This window comes from Rutidosis leptorrhynchoides, chromosome 4, assembly GCF_046630445.1.
Source record: "Rutidosis leptorrhynchoides isolate AG116_Rl617_1_P2 chromosome 4, CSIRO_AGI_Rlap_v1, whole genome shotgun sequence".
Lineage (NCBI taxonomy): Eukaryota > Viridiplantae > Streptophyta > Magnoliopsida > Asterales > Asteraceae > Rutidosis > Rutidosis leptorrhynchoides.
In genome coordinates, this window is record NC_092336.1 from 111,107,501 (window position 1) to 111,129,258 (window position 21,758).

The following is a 21,758-nucleotide window of genomic DNA, read 5'->3' on the forward strand; positions in this document are numbered from 1 at the left end:
TCACTAACATTTATATTTATGTTATTTAAGTTATATATGGTCGGTTATACCGCCTCAATTCAATGAAGTATGGGAACTGTATCAACACTAAATTGTCGTACACTTTAATGTTTTGTCCACTTATTTTCAACATTGGATACCTTTGAAACGAATTATGTTGGTCCCATTAGATGCAATTTTCAAAATCTATTATTTTATCTTGGATATATGTTATAATTATAATTTATTATATAATATTAATATAAATGTTTATGAGATAATATAATATATTTTATAATAATAATTATAATTTAAATTTATAATCTTTAATTTAAAATTTTAATTTTAATGAATGAAAATCACATATGATGATAATGAAAAACACATATGATAAAAAGTGCATACGATGAAAAGTGCATATGATGAAAAGCGCAGCGCATATGATTAAAAGCGCACATGATGAAAAGCGCATACAATGAAAAGCGCAGCGCACATGATGAAAAGCGCATATAATGAAAAGCGCGGCGCATATGATTAAAACCACATATGGTGTAAAGGATATTGATGAAAAGTACATATGGTAATTAATGAAAAGCACATATGGTGATTAATGAAAAATCACATATATATGAACCAATTCATCCATCATGTGAACCATTTTGATATTTCATGGTTCTAATAGACGCATCTAACGGATGGTCTCATATTTGTATGTTATCAAGCCGTAATATGGCATTTGCAAAGTTTCTTGCACAAATTATTAATTTGAGAACACATTATTCTGATTACACCATTAAAAGGATGAGACTTGATAATGCTGGTGAGTTAACATCTCAAGCATTTAATGATCATTATATATCTACAGGGATTGTTGTTGAACATCCAGTTGCTCATGTGCATACACAAAATTGGTTTAGCTGAATCAATAGATAAACACTTGCAGCTAATAACTAGACAATTGATAATGAGTACAAAACACTCAATATTTATATGTGGACATGTAAATTTACATGTTGCGACATTAATTCGCATTATACCATGTGGAAGTCATAAATATTTTCACTTACTACTTAATTTTGGCCAAGAGCCAAATATTTTCCACCTTAGAACATTGGTTGTGCAGTGTATGTTCCAATTGTATCACCACAACACAATAAAATGGTTCTTCAAAGAAAGATGGTAATATATTTTGAATATAAAACATCTTCAATCATAAGATATATTGAACCCATGATGGGTGATGTTTTTTACAGCACATTTTGCTGATTGTCATTATAATGAAAATTTGTTCCCTATATTAGGGGGAGAAATGAAAAATAAAGAAAAAGATGTTTCATGATGTGAACATAAATTAATGTATCTTGATCATCGCACAAAAGAATTCGAAAAGAAAGTTCAAAATAATACATATGCAAGAACTTGCAAATAAATTACCTGATGTATTTACAGATATAAAAAGTAGTGACTAAATCATATATACTAGCAGTAAATGCTTCAGCTAGAATTGAAATTCTAAAAGCTGACAATAATGTCACTCATGAGTCTTTGCCACGCCAGAAACGTGGGAGACCAATTGGTTCCAAAGATTAAAAAAAAATTCTCGAAAAAGAAAATCAGCTGATAATGAGGTAAAAAAAAGTGTTCAAGAAGAACCACAAATCAATACTCCTTCTGCAGAGGAGATTGATGATGTCAATACGGAAATTGCAATCAATTATGCACATTCAAAAAATATTATGGAACCGAAATGACATGAAAAATCTTGATGAGATATTTTCATATAATGTTGCATATGACATCATGAATGATCATGATGATCCAGAACCAAAATCTGTCATGAAAAATAGACATGATTGGGATCATTGGAAAAGAGCAATACGAGCTAAATTTGAATCGCTCAATAAAAGAAAAGTTTTCGGATCAATAGTTATCACTTTTAAAGATGTGAAACGTATGGGATACAAATAGCTCTTCTGTGCAATTGTTTAAGAAATACCTCTTCTTTCTAATTTGTCATGAAAGAACCAATACCACCACCAACTCAACGACTTGCATTCGCTGGCACAAGCATCAAGTGCTTTGGTTTGGTTAGGCATGGTAATAGTAGAAGCCTTCCTGCAACATCCAATGTTAAAAGTTAGATCATTACCACTTTTAAAAAGAAAAGGCTTAAAGTTCATACATAGAAATCGGAAAGAATTTCATTTGCATCTATGTCCACATATAGATCCATATATGAATTACAAATTACAAATGGCATGTTATTGAGTTAATAATTCTTTTTAACATAAACATACGCAATTCTGTGGGAATTAAAACTTGCTGCAAATTGAGATATCAGTATCACTTCAAGGTATAACATGTCAATTACTACTAAAACAATCCCCATATTTTATCTGCTTTCTCACAATATTAACAAAATTCCAACATGTTACAAACTATTTAAACCAAAAATATATCTATATGAGAACTACTTACAACTCTATACAAATTTATTTCTCCAAAATCCATTTGTAACCTGAAGTTAAGCCAAAATCATATCAATATGAGAACTACTTGCAATTTAATTTTTGGAATGCAAACATAAATATATGCAAATATCATTATGCGCCCAACTCCAATTCAACTTTCATTTCTTAATCTAATTTTTCATAACTTGATCAAAAAAAAAAAAAAAAAAACTCGCTTATGTACATTCAGGGAGTTTCCTAAACCAAATCTACCATGAACCAAAATAATGGTATGAAGAGCAATATCAGACCAAACTAACTTTTCATCTCTTATTGGTTCTTCACTATTTGACTTGAGAGATAGATCATTTAAAGCTAATGAAAAATCACCATGAACAATAGAGTTAAATATGTAAAATCCATACAATAATGGAACAATAAACACACACGAAAACTTAAACAATTGAAGGGCTGCTATACAAAACCGAAACAATTTTCTAAAATCAAAACTGTATCATGGAGATAAATGTATGAAATTGAAACCTAAACTATAAATAAAACCTTAAACTTACAAATTAGAAACACAGACCTTCAAATTCATGTATAAAACCTTCAAACCTGATTATTAGAGCTCGATTAACATGACTAAATCGAATTTCAATTCCATACTGCAGAGTCGCTATAGTTTTCAAGACATCTATAAGATTTGCGAAGGAGAAAGTTGAACGAAGATACAGTTTTCTTGGAATTGGATATGTTCCAAACCTCAAGAGTTGAAATTCCCATTTCAAAACAGATAGAGGATAATCATGGTGAACTTTCATCAAACCCTAAAAATGGAAGAAAAATGTTAAAAAATTGAAGAACCCTAAAAAAAGCATTTGATATAAACTAAAAAATTGAAACATTATAAGCATTACTTGTTGAATTTGAAGAAAATATTGATATTGATTTACCTTGAATTTAAACTTTAAGTGTTGAAGGAGAAGATAGCAGCAGCGGCAGTGGTAAACGGCAGTGATAGCAGCAGCGGAGCGACGATGGTAGTAACAGCAACGACAGCGGTAGTGGTGGTTGATGAATGATGAAGGATGATGAATGAAGGATGAAGATGGTGGCGGTGGTTTTTTTGATGTGGGAGATTTTTAGGAAGAAAAACCATTTTGAAAGTGTATGGGAGAAGAAAGAAGCTTTTTACTCTTTTGTCAGGCACGCGTGGAAGATGGTGGTGTTTGTCAGGCATACTTATTGTTAATGGTGAGGCGTGCAAAGAACTGACCAGCTCAAGAATCAAGATTAATTTTTACTCGTATTTTCTATCTATTATTTTTTTTCCCATTTTTAATTTAATTAATTTATTTTGATTAATTAATTTGTTAAGATTTATTTAATGTAAAAAATATGGATTAATGATGTCATCACATGGTGCTTAGAAGGTGACATGTGTCCACCTTATTTTTTTAAAATATTGTTTTAATTATGAAATGATGTCATTAAAGTGGCATTTTCATAGAATTTAATAGATAGATTAAGTAATTACAAATTTATAAAATACTGAGTACCTACTTAAAAATCACGCCTTGCACTTCTCAAAATATTACACTGTTCAAGAAAATCACTCCTTTTTTCTAATCTGTTTACATCACGCCTCTTAATCAACTTCTCTATTATCAAGAATTTAATCTTATACACAATATTTATCATTCAAATGCTCATTCACCTGCTATATCTTCAACCTCATCAAATATTTTTCGGACAAATTCGTTTTGGTTTCATCGTCAGGTTGGTGTACCGAAACAAGAGTATTTTTCATATATAGGTCAGAAACGGAGCAGAACACCGATGGTCAGAAACGGAGTAACGGATGGTCAGAAACGGAGTAACGATTATTTCAGATGTGAAACTCCAAAGGTTTTGTTAGCGACGGGGTTTAATGTTATATGTTTTTTGTGTGTAGATTCTTGGCACATCATTTGGCTTCTTTTAGTTCTTGGGTCAAATTGCTTAATGAATTATGATTTGATGATGACTGTATGATCCATTCTGTTCATGTCAATTTCTTTGAAAACAAATTTCTATTACGTTTTTTTCCGAATGTGTTTGTGTGCTGATTATTGCATATTGAAGTAAACTTTATGAACTGGATTGAAAGGGAGCTAGATTCATTACATTTGGTTCTAAGTTTTGATGCACATAAGGTGTTTGTGAAAATTTCTGAAAGAAGATACAATAGTATGTTGAATTTACATTGTAGTCACTGAGGTGTTTCCCATTTCCTTTGTGCTTATTTCAATCATGGTTTTAACTTCATAGGTTTATTACATAAATAATGAAAGTAGTTCTTGGTAAGTGTTGTTTGCTTTGCTAAGTGTTGTTTGCAATTTATATTTGTTTCGAGTAGTTTTTGGTAGGAATTATAGTACAACTGAAGTGGCAATACATATACATAATTAAAGCATATAACCTTTTGTTGTTATCAAATTATAATTCTAGCTAACCATTCATTAGCCTCATAAGCATGTTTTGTATTATCATTCAAAATGGGTGATTATATAACTGCCTTTTGATGATAGAAGTAGACAATATAACCTTTCATAATAGAACATTTCATATTAGAACATATTTGCCTTCATATACATCTTACATATTTGCCTTAAAGTTCAACCTTTTTATCAACACATTTATATGTAACAACATGAATTTGCCATTTTAAAAGATAAAACTTTTATGGAGGTGTTTTGTAATATGTATTAGGTGAAGGTTGAAGGTGTCAGATGTTTTATTATACAGTAATAATAATTCTCACATTTATATCATTCATTTTCAGACGTTTCATTGTGAAGGTTGAAGGTCTCGAATGTTTTCAATCCCTCTTTCAATATCATTTGAATGTCTTATTTCAATTATAATGTTGACTTAAAGATCAGATTATGATGTTAGATTTTAATTTATGGGCTTGAGTTTTTTAAACTTAACTATAACTAGGTTCAATCTCTATTTGAGGGTTTTTGTTTTAGACTTAAAGGTTATTGTTTATGTTGATTGAAAATAAGTTTGAAAAAAAGATGCATCTGACCTTGCGACTAGGATAAATGGGTTTGCTATGGTAAGTGAAAATGTTTATGTTGAAATTACAAAACTTTTCAAAGCATCTGCTTCTTTCATGTTTGCTGATGTAAATAGTTGTATTATGTTATTGCTGCTTTAATATTTTTTGTATTTGAGTAGGACAAATTTGGACATATAATGAGAGCTAAAAGGTTTAATAAGGTTTTGTTCAAGTTTTAGCAGCATGTCTTTACTTACTTCAGTTAGATGTACAGTTTTAAACTATTTGCTTTTCAGAAAGAAAAAAAAAGATGTACAAAACTATCTCAATCTGTGTGATTTTGTGCAACTAAAAACTGTGTTTGACCCATTAACTGTTTACTTGGTATGTATTAAGTAGGCTGGTGGGGTGAATAACCCAAATCCATCGTCTCTTTCACATTCGAATCTCTAGAGTACGGTACAGATCTTAACAATGGTAAACTTCATAGGCATTATCATATAATATCATCCATTGATTTTCATGTTTATCTCACACACTTATCTTTGCAAAAAGTAAGATGATCTATTTTGGCAAAATGTAAGATTTCACCATCTTTTAAAAGTAGTTTAAAACTATAAATCATAAATCTATTTTCTTAGTTGAGTTAACGCTATGTGTATGGTTATATACAACTTCATTAAAACATATTAACCAATTTCTACAGAAACCTACTTGGCCACTAAATTTAGCTTGTGCTCATCTTATTTATGAACTGAATGCATAAGGTTATATACAACTTCATTAAAACATAATAAGTGGGTGGCTCAGGTTCCTATGGGCTGCTAATTTTGGATTATTGTGAGGGATGTGTTAACAATGGTTGTGTTAGGTTATGTTCTTTCTCAAATAGTTGTCTTTTTTGCATCCAGTTCCATTTGGCCAAGTAGGTTTCAGTGGGCTGATTGTGTTCATTTTTATTAGTCTTTGATTTCATAAACTATGTCCAAAAGAAAGATGTGATGATTTTGAGAAGTAATGAATTCTTAAGATGGTTTTCCTTTCGTTTGTTAAGGTTTTGTAATTTAAGACTATGCTTTTCGATTGAAGTTTTTGATTGTGGTTGTTTTTAGTATTCGGTAAAACATTGTTGTTTTCTATTTTGTCGAACTTGATGAATTATCCTATTTTATTACATGTTGGTTATATAAGATCTACATTATGGTTAAATAACATTCGTCAAATATTACATATCATTCAATAAATTTTTTTTTTTAAATCCCGTGATTTCACGGGTTTTTTCACTAGTTTAGTTGGAATGTGCCAATTTAAGGATATAAAATTTAGTACAGAGTTAGAAAGTCAATGATTAACATTAACATATTAACATTTTTAACATTATAATAAAGAGTAAACAAATTAGAAGCATATGCTTATAACGACGATATAAGAGTAAACTAAGTATATTTGTTGACTATAATTTTATATTGATGGTTACTCTATCTCTAAAAGTTCTAGTAACAATAAGATAATAATATTTAGATACGGTAATAACACACTCAATGTAGGTATTGTTACTGTATTGTTACTAGAAGATTTAGAGATAGGGTAACCATTAAAATAAAGCTATAACCAACAAATACACTTAGTTCTAAACAAGAAGAAATCAAACCATGAAATAATCCATAATTAAAATACTATAATAATGACTTTGATATGATCGAAAAGATCAAAGAATAATTATTTGATTTTGGTTTAATCAGTGACTTGTGAATGAAAGTGTGGTATGTGATATTTTATAATGGGAATCAGTGAAAAAATTTAAGGCAATGATATTGATATTGGTTGCATTGAAATTAAGTGAAGCATAATTGTTTAATTAATGTTTGACAGAATGACCGATTTCAATTTTAGTTATCAGTTTTCCTTTTTTAAAAATTACACTTAAATGATTTCCATATAATATCGTTATAAATATAAATTATAAAAAATAAAATGCATGACCCTATATTAATCCGGTTTTCCGGTGAAAACCATGTTTATATTTCAAAATTCAAAACCGATCCACAAACAAATTTATATTTCATATACCACTAAAAATCAGAACCAAGTCCCAATTAGCCAACTCTGTTTCACCCGAATGCAATTGGGTCGGTCAGTTTTTCAGTTCTAACCATTTAATGAACACTCCTATTTGTGAGATCAATAACAGATATTTTAACAAAGTCTCTAAATGTAAGATTATTCATCGAACTACTAGTCAAGTTAAATATGAGAACTTTTGTAAGGATATTAGGACACAAAATGTAACACCCCGTCAAAAATCCCTTTAACGGAATGTTAACTCTGGTCCCAGTGCTTGGCTTGACTTCTACGTAACATCAATATTCTACAGCGAAAGCAATTAATACCTGAGAATAAAACACGCAAAACGGATCAACAACAATGTTGAGTGAATCTACAGGTTTTAAGTAAACAATACAGTATGTTTAAGAAATACATTTCGAAAACGGTTATTAGTGGAAGACCACCAAGGTTCAATGTTAAAAGTTAGACAACTCCGTGTCCCATTTCAAAAGTTTGTTGACACTACCATGTCAAGTTTCAATCATTTGTAGACAATACCATGTCAAGTTTCAAATATTCGTAGACAATATCATGTCAAGTTTTATCTCATTTGTTCGTAAACCACAGTTTTAAATAACGTTGTATAGTATCTGAAAAACATCAGAAATATAGTTTAGTTTCCTTGACCACGAGATTTTACAAGTACAACTCCAAGTTGCGAAACGTTTGCATAATCTATGAGCACCTGAATACTAGCAATGACCCGAGTATAGAATCCACTATACTCGCCTTTACCTCATAAAATATTATACACTTGTTCGAGTGTCTTAATGTTCAAAGTAAATGCACCACAGTTTTTATAGCGGGTGAGGTTGTCAACCTAACGGATCCGTCCATCTAAATTGTGCCTACACCGATGGTATTTAAAGTATTCAAGCTAGAGGCTTTTTGAACAAACTCAATATGCATATATAGTACTCGTGTCAATACAAAAGCATTTGATAATGTAAGTATAACAGCGTGTATTCTCATCCCTGAAAACATGTAAAAAGCGGGACTGTAGACTCACCTTTGAATAAAGCTCGGATTGAAAAGTGGACAATTTACTTGTACGGTTTATAGCCGAGTAATGCAACCTAAGTATATGTATTTAGGTTGGTCAATAAATATGTCTTAAACAAGTGTGGTTTCATAGTATAAGTTGTCTTATTGCTCGAATCGACGCGTTTCAAAGTAGAAGTCAACATACAGTCAACTAATTCATGCAAGTCAAACAAAGTCAACCGAAGTCAAACCGAAAGTCAAACTTGGTTAAAGTAGTCAACTAAAGTCAACATCAGTAGGTTCATGTCAAATGTTGGTCAACATATCAAACCTAAGTCAAACAACACGTTTTAGATCATAATTGGTCAATTTCACAATTTCAGTTTATCGTTGTGCACAAAGTTCATGTACATGTAACAAACTTAGCATATTATCTCATAGTACAAAATTCAAGTAAACATGGAAAACTCCAGATCATAATTATACTCAAAATCAATTCCAAAAAGTCCGGCCAGGGTCTCATACGATAATTAAAAGTCAGGAATCAGAAGGGGTACATTTGGGGTTCACCAAGTCAGTTTCTGACCGCGCACTGATTTGGTTTTAGCTATAACCGGAGTTAGGAACATGAAATCGATACAAGACCAGTGGCCTTAGTTCAAAAACAAGTTAAGCTAACACATATCAAAAATCGAGCAATTTTGGTTTAGCCAATTTGTACAGTTTATTCATGCAAATTGAACATTCAGTTTTTCAGCTCAAATCAGAATTTATATAAAGTATGGCCCTATTGTGCCCGGTGCATAAGGTTTCCGAGATTGACATAAACTAACAATAAGTCACATATCATGTTAAAATTCATATTCCAGAAGCTTACATGCTCATTCAATAAACACAATCCACAGAGTATAAAACAGAGAGCAATTTACAGATTCGATTCTAGTTTCGCTAGTCACATTCGCACGCGATTAGCCGAAGATCTAGATACAATTAGCCTATGATATCTACATGAAAGATGAAGTACTTTTTGTGTAGATTTCAAATATGTAAAGCTTTAATCACAGAAGCTAACACATTTTATCATACAAGGTCGTTTTCATGCAAGTGCTGTATAAAACTACTTTTACACTAATTCAAGCATATCTCGGGTTTTACATAAGCAAACGACATGATATCCTAGTGTAAACTGAGTGTTTTTAAATTACCTATCCAATAGTATAAATTTCACAATCCAATTCGTGGTCTATCAAACCCAGATTTCTGATCAATCACAAAAACACAACGTTAATTTCAATTGGTCATAACTTGATCATCCGGAAACGAAATCAAGTGATTCCAAAGCCTAAAGTTAATAGTTTTTCGAAAGCTAATCATCTAAACATATTATAAGATCAGATCAAAAGTCAACTCTTATCAGATCCTAGAGAATAAAATTCGTTTTTCATGTAAACAACATCAATTGATCAAATTAAAGACACCAATCAACAATAACGCGTATACACTTGAGCAATTGACAACATAAACTATGAAACATCAATAAAATCAGATTTTTAATAATTTGGGTTTGAGAGATTTTACCACTAATCAAGCAATTACTTGTATCTAAGCGTAGAGGAGAACGAGAGGAACACGAATCCGCAAGTGATTTAACGATCAAGCAATTATGTGATGTTTAATTTGGGATTGAAGATGGTGATGATATGATGAAGATGGGGCTGAATGAGAGGAAAAAAAATGGAACATGTTCTCTTATTATTTAGAATTTAAGGGAATGTAGTTAGTTGCCTAAAAACTAAAAGTCAACAAACATGTGCCTAAACTAATAGTCAACATGCATTGGCTACTCATGGGACCAAGGATGATGAGGTATGAGGTCATGGCCATGTGGCCTCGGGCTCGGGTCTCGGGCTCGTTTTGTGTAAAAGCTCGTTCGCGCGTGGTTCGTTTCGAGTGCCATTAACCGTACCGAATCTCCGGAACGTTAACTAGTCGTTGAAACAAAATCACCGTGTTTAATTCATTAAGTAAATAATAAATTAAATTTCTTTCATAAGTTCAATAATTATTAAGAATAATTATTCTATCGTTTTTCGGAGTTCCGTTAACTGAAAAGTTTTCTAGGCGATTAACTTTAATCGTATCATTTCTAGTTTAATTCGTCAACCGAATTAAGTTCACTAATTAATATAACATATTAATTCAAGTAATCCACTAAGGATCAAGTACGCATTTAATTACTTTAAATACGAAAAAGTTTCACGTAGCCACTGTTAACTATTCTGAAGAAAAAAAATTGGCGTATGAAAATTGTATGATTTAACTAACGATCGTCAAGTATTTAATGGAAGTTTTAACGGAAAAACTCGGGTTGTTACACAAAACAACGCAAGTGATTCAACAAGATCACTCACCGATAGTAATTCTACAAGATTACTAACCCACTTAATGAACGAAAGATTATAAATGCAAGAAATGTAAATCGACACAAGAGATAACGTGGTTATATGCAATCGTTGTGATTGCTTTAGTCCACGGACCAACTAGAGAATGTATTTACTGAATATTTGTGGTGTGTTTACAATGAGTTGCAAGAGGATCTATTTATAGAATGGTTCAAGGAGTAAGCAAAAAACAATTCCTTGAAGCTTCATGTGAGTTTCCTGACAGCTTCATGGAAGCTACATGTGAGTTTCCTGACAGCTTCGTGGAAGCTACATGTAAATTTCCTCACAACTTCGTGGAAGCTACATGTGAGTTTCCTAACAAGTTCGTGGAAGCTTCGTGTGAGTTTCTTGGAATCTTCCCTCTAATTGTTTAAAGTTCTCCATATCTCCAACAATCTCCCACTTGGAGACTTTGAACAAACCCAACCTTCGTCAACCCAAAATATCAACGATCTAACCAAGAACGTTAAACCACCATTATACCGCCAAACTCCATTTAGGACACGCACACTCAACACATACTTCGGATGAGCAGACTTTCGATACAAGGTCTTCAACATTACTTGTTAGAATTGAAACATTAACTCTCTAATTCTCTAGTTGGGGTCTTCTCTCATCAATTCATTAGAAGACCAATTGAGGTAATGCAAAACCTCAATTTCTCTGTCGTAACAACCTTAGTAAACATATCAGCAGGATTCTTCGTACCAAGGATTTTCTCCAATAATAAAGTACCATCATTTATATGTTGTCAAATAAAATGATACCTTATCTTGATGTGTTTCGTACGACTATGAAACACCAGATTCTTCCCAAAATGAACCGCATTTTGATTATCACAATTCAAGACGCAATAGTCTTGTCTTTTACCCAACTCACCTAAGAAGTTTTTCAACCAAACAAGCTCCTTAGAAGCTTCTGTAATAGCCATATATTCGGCTTCGGTGGTTGATAAAGCAACACTCTTTTGTAGTCGAGACATCCAACTAATCGCCGTCTTCCCTATTGTGAAAACATAACCCGTAGTGCTTTTCCCTGAATCATCACATCCACCCAAATCAGCATCCGCATAACCCCTAAGTATGAGATTGTTTTTGGAGAAACACAATCCCATATTAGAAGTACCTTTCAAATAACGAAGCAACCATTTGACCGCTTCCCAATGCTCTTTCCCCGGATTAGACATATAACGACTTACAACTCCTACTGCTTGAGCAATATCGGGTCTTGTGTGACGACCCGAGAATTTCCGACTAAATTTAAACTTAATCTTTATATGTTTCCGACACGATAAGCAAAGTCTGTAAGGTTAAGTCTCCAAAAGTTTGAACTGTTCATTTAACCTGTGACTATTCTCGACGATTCATGAACCACTATTTGTAAATAGATACATAAATATTTAAACATATGAATATATATAATAACAATTTGAAATATAATTTGAAATATTATATGTTGTTGTTATTAAAGCTAAGTATATAAAATAAAATAAAAATACGATATTATGATAATTAATATTTAAAACATATCTATGCATATAAATAAAGTATATTAAATATATATTTTGTGATTTCGAATTTATTTCGTAAACGTTGGTAACGCTCAAATGTTATTAAATGAATAGTAAATGAGTTAAGAAGGAACTTATGTAATTTTAAAATAAACGGTGATCCGAAAATGAGCTATATAAATTAGAGGTTTATTACAAATATATTTAATAGCTATTTGTTAGATTTTAACACTCTGTATATTTTACTTGGGATTGAACACTAATAAAATATCAACCTTTTTGGTCACGTTTCAAATAATTAATGACTAAAATAAATAAATATACTTAAATTAAAAATAATGGGATTTTTATTTTTACCCGTCACTAATTTACAACATAGCACAATATATCACTCCGTGGGAAATTGTCGGTAGAGTAGAACATGAATGAGACTACTGTTAATTATTTAGATTCTTTCTTCACAAGTTGCAATTATCAAATTATGATTATAACTGTCTCGTTCAAATATGAATCTTCATGCAAGTGGAATTTCACTGTTTATATATATATATATATATATATATATATATATATATATATATATATATATATATATATATATCCTTGTTTTCTTTCTTTCTTTTCAAACAAGAAGACCCACGATGGGTTGATTTATATTTGGCCGACAAGTTTCATCCCACTTGATATATACTTACACATTTATGATTTGAATTATTATTATTATATTTATTATTTTATTATATCTAATATCTATATATATTTTTTTTGTATCCTTAGAATATGAATTCAAAAAAACACAACAAACCCCACTTGCAAGATGGTAATTATTCGTTTCTGTTCTTGATCACTGCTAACCACTATTCTTGATTGATTATCATTCCAATCACCATGTTATAATATATATATATATATATATATATATATATATATATATATATATATATATATAAGTGTACCTATTTGATTAAATCACTAAACCACATATCAACTAGTTTCTTTGCTGGGTTACTTGAGCACCATTATCAACCACCTCACCTTCACTCTCTCTACAATTCATCACCAAACCCGCCATCTACAACTCCTTCGAACCTGCTGCATCTTGTCTTATGCATACATTCGATGACTCAAAACAGCCTACAACTATTCTGCTACTCTTGTTTCGTGAATCAACAAGCTCTCAAGGACCACTATAAGACCACCACTAGCTCGTCACTTTTGTCTCCCTTCTTTTTCGCTAAATCCCACTGCAACCATTAACCCACTTGTGTAATTATGATTCAGTTACATCTGTTTTTCGATCACGCCTACAAGTGAACTTTATTTGCTACTTGGTTTGTTGCTTGATCAAACCCAAGATCACCACTCCATTAAAACACCTGCTCGTTATCACCACCTCCCACCAATCTCACACTGATCTTTAATCTTCGAACAAGAACACCAACACATCATGAAACCGTTTGTTGTTCGCTACTTCTGTTCTATTTAAATCATCACCTCTCATCCACCTAGAACCGCCACCCAACACCATTCTCTACCACCTCACCACATCTCTTACACTCCCTCTTCTCTCTCTCTCTCTAAAGAGTTTTTTTTTATATTTTAAACCACGGTACACCACTGTTATTTTGTTACTTCTGTAGTTGCTGCTAAACAGCTGTTTCCCTGTCGATCACCAAATCAAACGACCCAGTATGATGCAAACTGATGCGTTCTCCTGTTTCAGTTCCAGCCGAATGATAATATTATACAAACAAAGGTGATAATGACTGGTTAATAATAGTAATTTGATAATGATGTTTCCATGTGAGCATGATTATGATATTGAAACAGAAAGATAATAAAGTGGTTGAGCTGTAAAGTTATTTAGTTGAGCTGTATATTTTTTTTTAAAACAAATATCACGGCTGTCCACAAACAGGCGCATATAAACTAGTGCTCTAATAGACTAATTTGGCTCCAATTTGATTTATCTATCGGGCCGTGATCTTTTTCATTATTTGGACCGTGATCCTTTTAATTATTGGGCCGTAAATACTTGGCCTAACAAACAAGGGTCGAGACTTGCAAGGCCATTATTTTTTTTTGGGATCCTGCTCAACAACTCAAAACACACATTATTTAGTTTAGATGTTGATGATGAGTTAAGATGTTTTACGATGATGATACATATATAGTTGATGATGATGATTAAGATAGATAATTAATTGATGATGATATTAACGTGAATGATATAGATGATACATAGAATCATAAATGAAGGTGATGTCGTGATAATGAAGAAATGAATATGTGACAATATGATTATGATACATGAGATTATGATTCTGTGATTGATACATACGATAGGAGGAAGTTGTTTTGATGATAGTTTGATTAGGAAATTTAAAGGATGATGATAATTGAATTAGGAAAATGGAATCAGACATATAGATGGGTTATATAGCTTTTAATCCGAAATTATTTCAAGAATGAACAAACAGAGGATTGATTAGTGGTGTTTGGTTTAACCGAGAGGTCTCGGGTTCGAGCTCGGGCAGCGGCAGTTTATTTTTGAAGCATTTCCTTTAAGGTAGTTATTATTATTATTATTATTATTATTATTATTATTATTATTATTATTATTATTATTATTATTATTATTATTATTATTATTACTATTACTATTATTATTATTATTATTATTATTATTATTATTATTATTATTATTATTATTATTATTATTATTATTATTATTATTATTTTCATTAACATGATTTTTATATATAATTTTATTTACATTATTTTATTATCACTATTATTATCATTAGTATTATTATTATTACAGTATTATTATTTATACTACAAACTTAATAATATTATTGTATAAATATTACATATAACAAATTATTGACTTTTGATATAATACCAACTATATATATATATATATATATATATATATATATATATATATATATATATATATATATATATATATATATTGTAATATAACTATATATATGAATATTGATTATTTACAAAATAACTATATATAAAATATAACTGAAGATATAAAATATAAATAAATTATATATTTTTATATAACTACAATAATTAATATATAAATATTATGTAGGAGGAAATTATGTGATTATATGTGTTAATATATATATACTTGATATAGGTTCGTGAATCCAAGGCCAACCCTATACTTGCTCAATGTCGTCATATGTATTTTTACTTCAAAATACATTAGGTGAGTTCATTTAATCCCTTTTACTCTTTACATTTTTGGGCTGAGAATACATGCAAATGCTTTATTAACTGTTTTACAATATTTATATGCGTGAGTTATAGTCCCACTTTTAAAATCTAATATTTTTGGGATGAGAATACATGCAGGTTTTATAAATGATTTACAAAATAGACACAAGTACGTGAAACTACATTCTATGGTTGAATTATCGAAATCGAATATGCCCATTTTTATTAAGTCTGGTAATCTAAGAATTAGGGAACAGACACCCTAATTGACGCGAATCCTAAAGATAGATCTATTGGGCCTAACAAACCCTATCCAAAGTACCGGATGCTTTAGTACTTCGAAATTTATATCATATCCGAAGGGTGTCCCGGAATGATGGGGATATTCTTATATATGCATCTTGTTAATGTCGATTACCAGGTGTTCAATCCATATGAATGATATTTTGTCTCTATGCATGGGACGTATATTTATGAGAACTGAATATGGATATCTTGTGGTCTATTAAAATGATGATAATGGTTATTTATGTTAAACTAATGAACTCACCAACCTTTTGGTTGACACTTTAAAGCATGTTTATTCTTAGATATGAAAGAAATCTTCCGCTGGGCATTTACTCATATTAGAGATATTACTTGGAGTCATTCATGACATATTTCAAAAGACGTTGCATTTGAGTCGTTGAGTTCATCAAGATTATATTTAAGTCAATTATAGTTGATTATATTATGAAATGATATGCATGTCGCCAACTTTCGATGTAAAGCAAGTTTGCCTTTTAAAAACGAATGCAATGTTTGTAAAATGTATCATATAGAGGTCAAGTACCTCGCGATGTAATCAACTATTGAGAATCGTTTATAATCGATATGGACTTCGTCCGGATGGATTAGGACGGGTCTTCACAGTTGGTATCAGAGCGGTGGTCTTAGTGAACCGGGTCTGCATTAGTGTGTCTAACTGATAAGTTGATAGTGCTCCAAATGAACATATATTTAGTATCAATATCCCTCCGATATGTAAAGATTTCAGTTGAAATTGTTCCATTTTCATGTAATATTCATTTATATTAAATAAGTGCGAAGACAAAAGGCGAAAACAACGAATTGAAGACGCAAAGGTCCAAAAAGCTCAAAAGTACAAGATACAATTAAAAAGGTTCAATTTATTGATAAGGAACGTCTAAAAATGACAAGAGTACAAGTTACGAAACGCAAAGTACAAAATATCTCAGCGTACGCAAGGACGTTCGAAAATTCGGAACCGGTACATGAACCAACTCTCAACGCTCGACGCAACGAAAAAAAAATTACGAGTCTACTATGTATATAAATATAATATAATATATAAATAATTATAAAAATTATTTATATATTATATATATTTAAATAAAAACCGTCGGCAGCCTTGGATCTTAAACTTGTGGGCTGGTTTTGGAACCTCCGCGACTTGCGGAGCTGGAAGGCCAAAAGTGCCGCGACTCGCGGAGCACAGAAATTTCAGAATCCCTATAAAAGGTCGCGAATTCTGCCGAGTAATATATAATAATAATAATAATAATACTCCATAAGATAATAAATAAATAAATATATATATATAGTATAGATTAGTGTTATATTAGATTAGTTCGGGTTATGTAAAGGTTATTTTACGGGTTTTTGAAGTCGAAACTCTGTCCGTGTAACACTACGCGATAAATAATCAATGTAAGCTATGTTCTCCTTTTTAAATTAATGTCTCGTAGCTAAGTTATTATTATGCTTATTTAAAATGAAGTAATCATGATGTTGGGCTAATTACTAAAATTGGGCAATTGGGCTTTGTACCATAATTGGGGTTTGGACAAAAGAACGACACTTGTGGAAATTAGACTATGGGCTATTAATGGGCTTTATATTTGTTTAACTAAATGATAGTTTGTTAATGTTAATATAAAGATCTACAATTGGGCGTCCCTATAAATTACCATATACACTCAATCGGACACGATGGGCGGGGTATTTATATGTACGAATAATCGTTTATTTAACCGGACACGGGAATGGATTAATAGCCACTAGAATAATTAAAACAGGGGTGAAATTACATTCAAGGGTAATTGGTGTAATTGTTAACAAAGTAGTAAAACCTTGGTTTACACGCAGTCGATAACCTGGTGTATTCATTAAACAAAGTATTAAAACCTTGTTACAATTCGAATCCCCAATTAGTTGGAATATTTAACTTCGGGTATAATAATAATTTGACGAGGACACTCGCACTTTATATTTATGACTGATGGACTGTTATGGACGAAAACCAGACGGACATATTAAATAATCCAGGACAAAGGACAATTAACCCATGGGCATAAAACTAAAATCAACACGTCAACCATCATGGTTACGGAAGTTTAAATAAGCATAATATATTTTATTTCATATTTCCTCGTACTTTTATTTATTGTCATTTTAATTATGATTATTTATTTTATTGTTATTTAAATATCAACATTTACTATACGCTTCGCTTAAAATATAAATCGACAAACCGGTCATTAAACGGTAAACCCCCTTTTATATATTATTTTATATAATTATATATATTTTGTACAAATATAGTTGTTTAAAAATATAGTGTGCAATAAGCCCGCTCCCTGTGGAACGAACCGGACTTACTAAAAACTATACTACTCTACGATTAGGTACACTGCCTATAGTGTTGTAGCAAGGTTTAGGTATATCCCATCCGTAAATTAATAAAACTTGTGTCATATTTTGTAGTATTTTGTATTAAAAATACTACTATTTCGTACCCTCACGCTACATCATCAAGTTTTTGGCGCCGCTGCCGGGGAATCGGTGAAACGCTATATTTTTAATATATATTTGTATAAATATATTTTTAGAAAAACAATATAAAATTTATTAAAAAAAAAAAAAAAAAAAAAAAAACGTTTTACATCCTCCGCGACTTGCGGAGTTGTAAGGCAAGTGGAACCGCGACTCGCGGAGCCGCCCTGACGAGCTGACAGAAACCCTAAAATCGCATTAATTACGGATTATTATTTATTATTATTTAAACCTAATTAGTTTATTATTAATATAATTTAGTTTTAAGTTTTAATTAATTAGTTATAATTAATTATATTTAATTTTAATATATAAAAAAATTAATACTTTTATAAAATATAAAAATAAAAATATAAAAATAATATTTTTATAAAAATTGTACTTTTTACAACTTTAAGTTTATTTTTATTTGTATAAAAAATAATATTTTTGTGTAATATTTGTATCGTTATTGTTCGTAGCTAGTTTTAAGTTCTAGTATTTTGCCGTAGCTTATTTTTATTTTTAGATTTTTAGGCTTTGCCGTAAAATCCCTTAAGTGCTTTTTCTTTAGAGTAAGATTTAGGTGCTTTAGAATTTTGCGACGCAGTTTTTAGATTTTAGTGCCTAATTAAGTTATTGCCGTTTTGGATATAGAATTCCTGTAAGCTTTAATACATTTAAGCGCAACTTTTTAGATTTAATTTTTAGACTTTTAAGTTTCGACGCGCTCTTTTCTTATTTTTATTTTTCGACGTTTTTTTTTCGACGCGCATTCTTTTTCTTTCTTATTTCTCAACGCTTTAGTTTTTAGGACTTAGAAATTTTCTCTATTTCTTATCTCAAACGGAAAGAAAAATTATTTAAGTGGTTAAATTAATGGACGTTGACAATTTTCTGCTTCGTAGTAATAGTTGGATTTGTTAGTGGCTGAGTTGTGAGCTTCCGATTTAAAGGGTTCTGGCTCCCTGCTGCATCTTTTGGCTATTCGAAACGTGGGCAAAAGCAGAAAAGTCTATTAATTGGACAACTTATATAAGTTTTTCTATTTTTATAACTAATAGGATAATTAGTAAATGCACCACATTGTAGCTAAAATCTGGCCATCGCAATAAAATGGAAAATTTTGAAAACAAGGCTATGGAAACTCTTTTTGATATCCGAAATCAATTAAATCAATACTCTCAAACGAGTGTTGATAAAAATTCATTCGGTCAATCTTGGATCACGAACGACGAAACAATAACTGGTTGTGAAATTTGTGGAGATTATCACTCAACATGGGAATGTTACTATTACGTTCCTATGGAAAATTACGCACCCACGGAACCTGAATGGAACGATTACGAAGAATACAATTCAAATTGGGATTATTCCCAAGAATATATCCAAACTCAACAACCAGAAGACGAGGAAAATTATGTGCCTGAAAATTCTTTAGATTATATGAAAATCAAACTCGAAGAACTCAATGCTCAAAATGAACAAATGAGAGAGTTTGTAAACCGGCAAGCTGAAACTCTATCAGACTACACACCTGTTGATCTGAGGAGTCGTGTGCAAGAAAATCTCATATCATCGAATTTTGATGAATTCGAGAGCTCCGAAATCACCAACTATCCCGATGATACTTTTTATTCAGTCTTACCAATTTCACAACATATCGACCCATTAGCCTCTACCGACGAAATCATCGATCCATCAATGGATAAAGAAGAAGTAAGGGTGACAAATTGGTACTCTTGGGAATACGATAACGTTGAAAATTTTACCCCCGAGGCCAAACCGAACTTCACCATTCCACAACCTTCCAACACAATATTCTCAATAGACGAGTCATCCACCGGAAATGAACTACGAGCTGTAATAGATAATGACACCTCGAATTTCACCCAATTAGGTAATAGAGGTGAAAACTTTGATCCTGAGAATAAAAGGAAGGAAATGTTAGGAATTGTCCACCCTATAGAAATATGTATGTTGGTGTATATCGATCCATTTGACCAAGAACCAGAAAAGAGACATATCCATTTACTAAAAGCTACACTTAAAAAAGAATTAAGTAGTGACAATCGGGTGGGTCTAAACTTTAAACCCATTGATATAATATATACCACCCGAGATGTAAATAACTGGCTCACTATTTTAATTCTTGGAACTTATTCTACTGACTTCACATATCGTCAGCTAAGTGTGGGGAAGTTTAACCCTACTTAACGTTAAATTAGGGGTTCGGGTTAGTGCATAACTCGTTAATAAACATGCATAATAAATTAGGGCAAAAGACGTATTTTTAAAGATTAGCAAACAGTTCAGAAAAGCAACCGTTTTTGAAGAAAAATATGTGTGATAAAACATAAAGGAATGAACGATGAGACGCGCCATCTATCATTCGACGAGCTTTGTAATTACAAACTGGGTATTTTTAATTACTTTTCTACACTAATCACCCTCATGAATTTATAATTATAGTCTGATTTCATGTAAATGAGGGCATTGCATGATCTCAAGTGTGGGGAAGGGTTATAAATTCTCTCGGGTTTGCACTTAGTTTATTTGCCAAATTTTGTGAAAATTTGAAAAATTTTCAACTAAATGAAGTCAAAATCATGTTTATACATATTTATGAACGATGAAAACTAGGTGTTAATACCGAAATTATCGTTACCTCGGAAAGGACATAAATTGAGAAACACCCTAAAACGATTGAATTCATTTAAAATAGAATAAAGGAGAATAAAAAGGCAAAGAAAGAAACTAAGTGTGGGGAGAATGTACCAAGTTATTCAATTAAAAACTATCTATCACATGTTTCTGTAAAGTTTATTGCAAGTGTTTTTGTTTTGGACTAAATTAACTGTTTTACCCGATTTATTAAAGAAAGATGGATCTACACGATGAATCAATTCCATCATTAAAAGGAAGTAAAGTCTTCCGAAAAGGACACGCGCTTCTTGATTTAGGTCAAGAAGTTGTCGTCCAGACCAGCTGTAGGTTGACGAAAAATCTAGAAAAGTCATCACTAAAATCAGCATGAAATCCACGGACCTCAGCATAAAACAGGGTCGCCAAGTGGTCAGATTTATCCTAACCATGAGAAGGATTTATCTCGTACAATGGGGAGGCACCGTGCAAATTAGCTTGATAAGACTAATGAATCAGATCCCCAGAAAGGATAATCT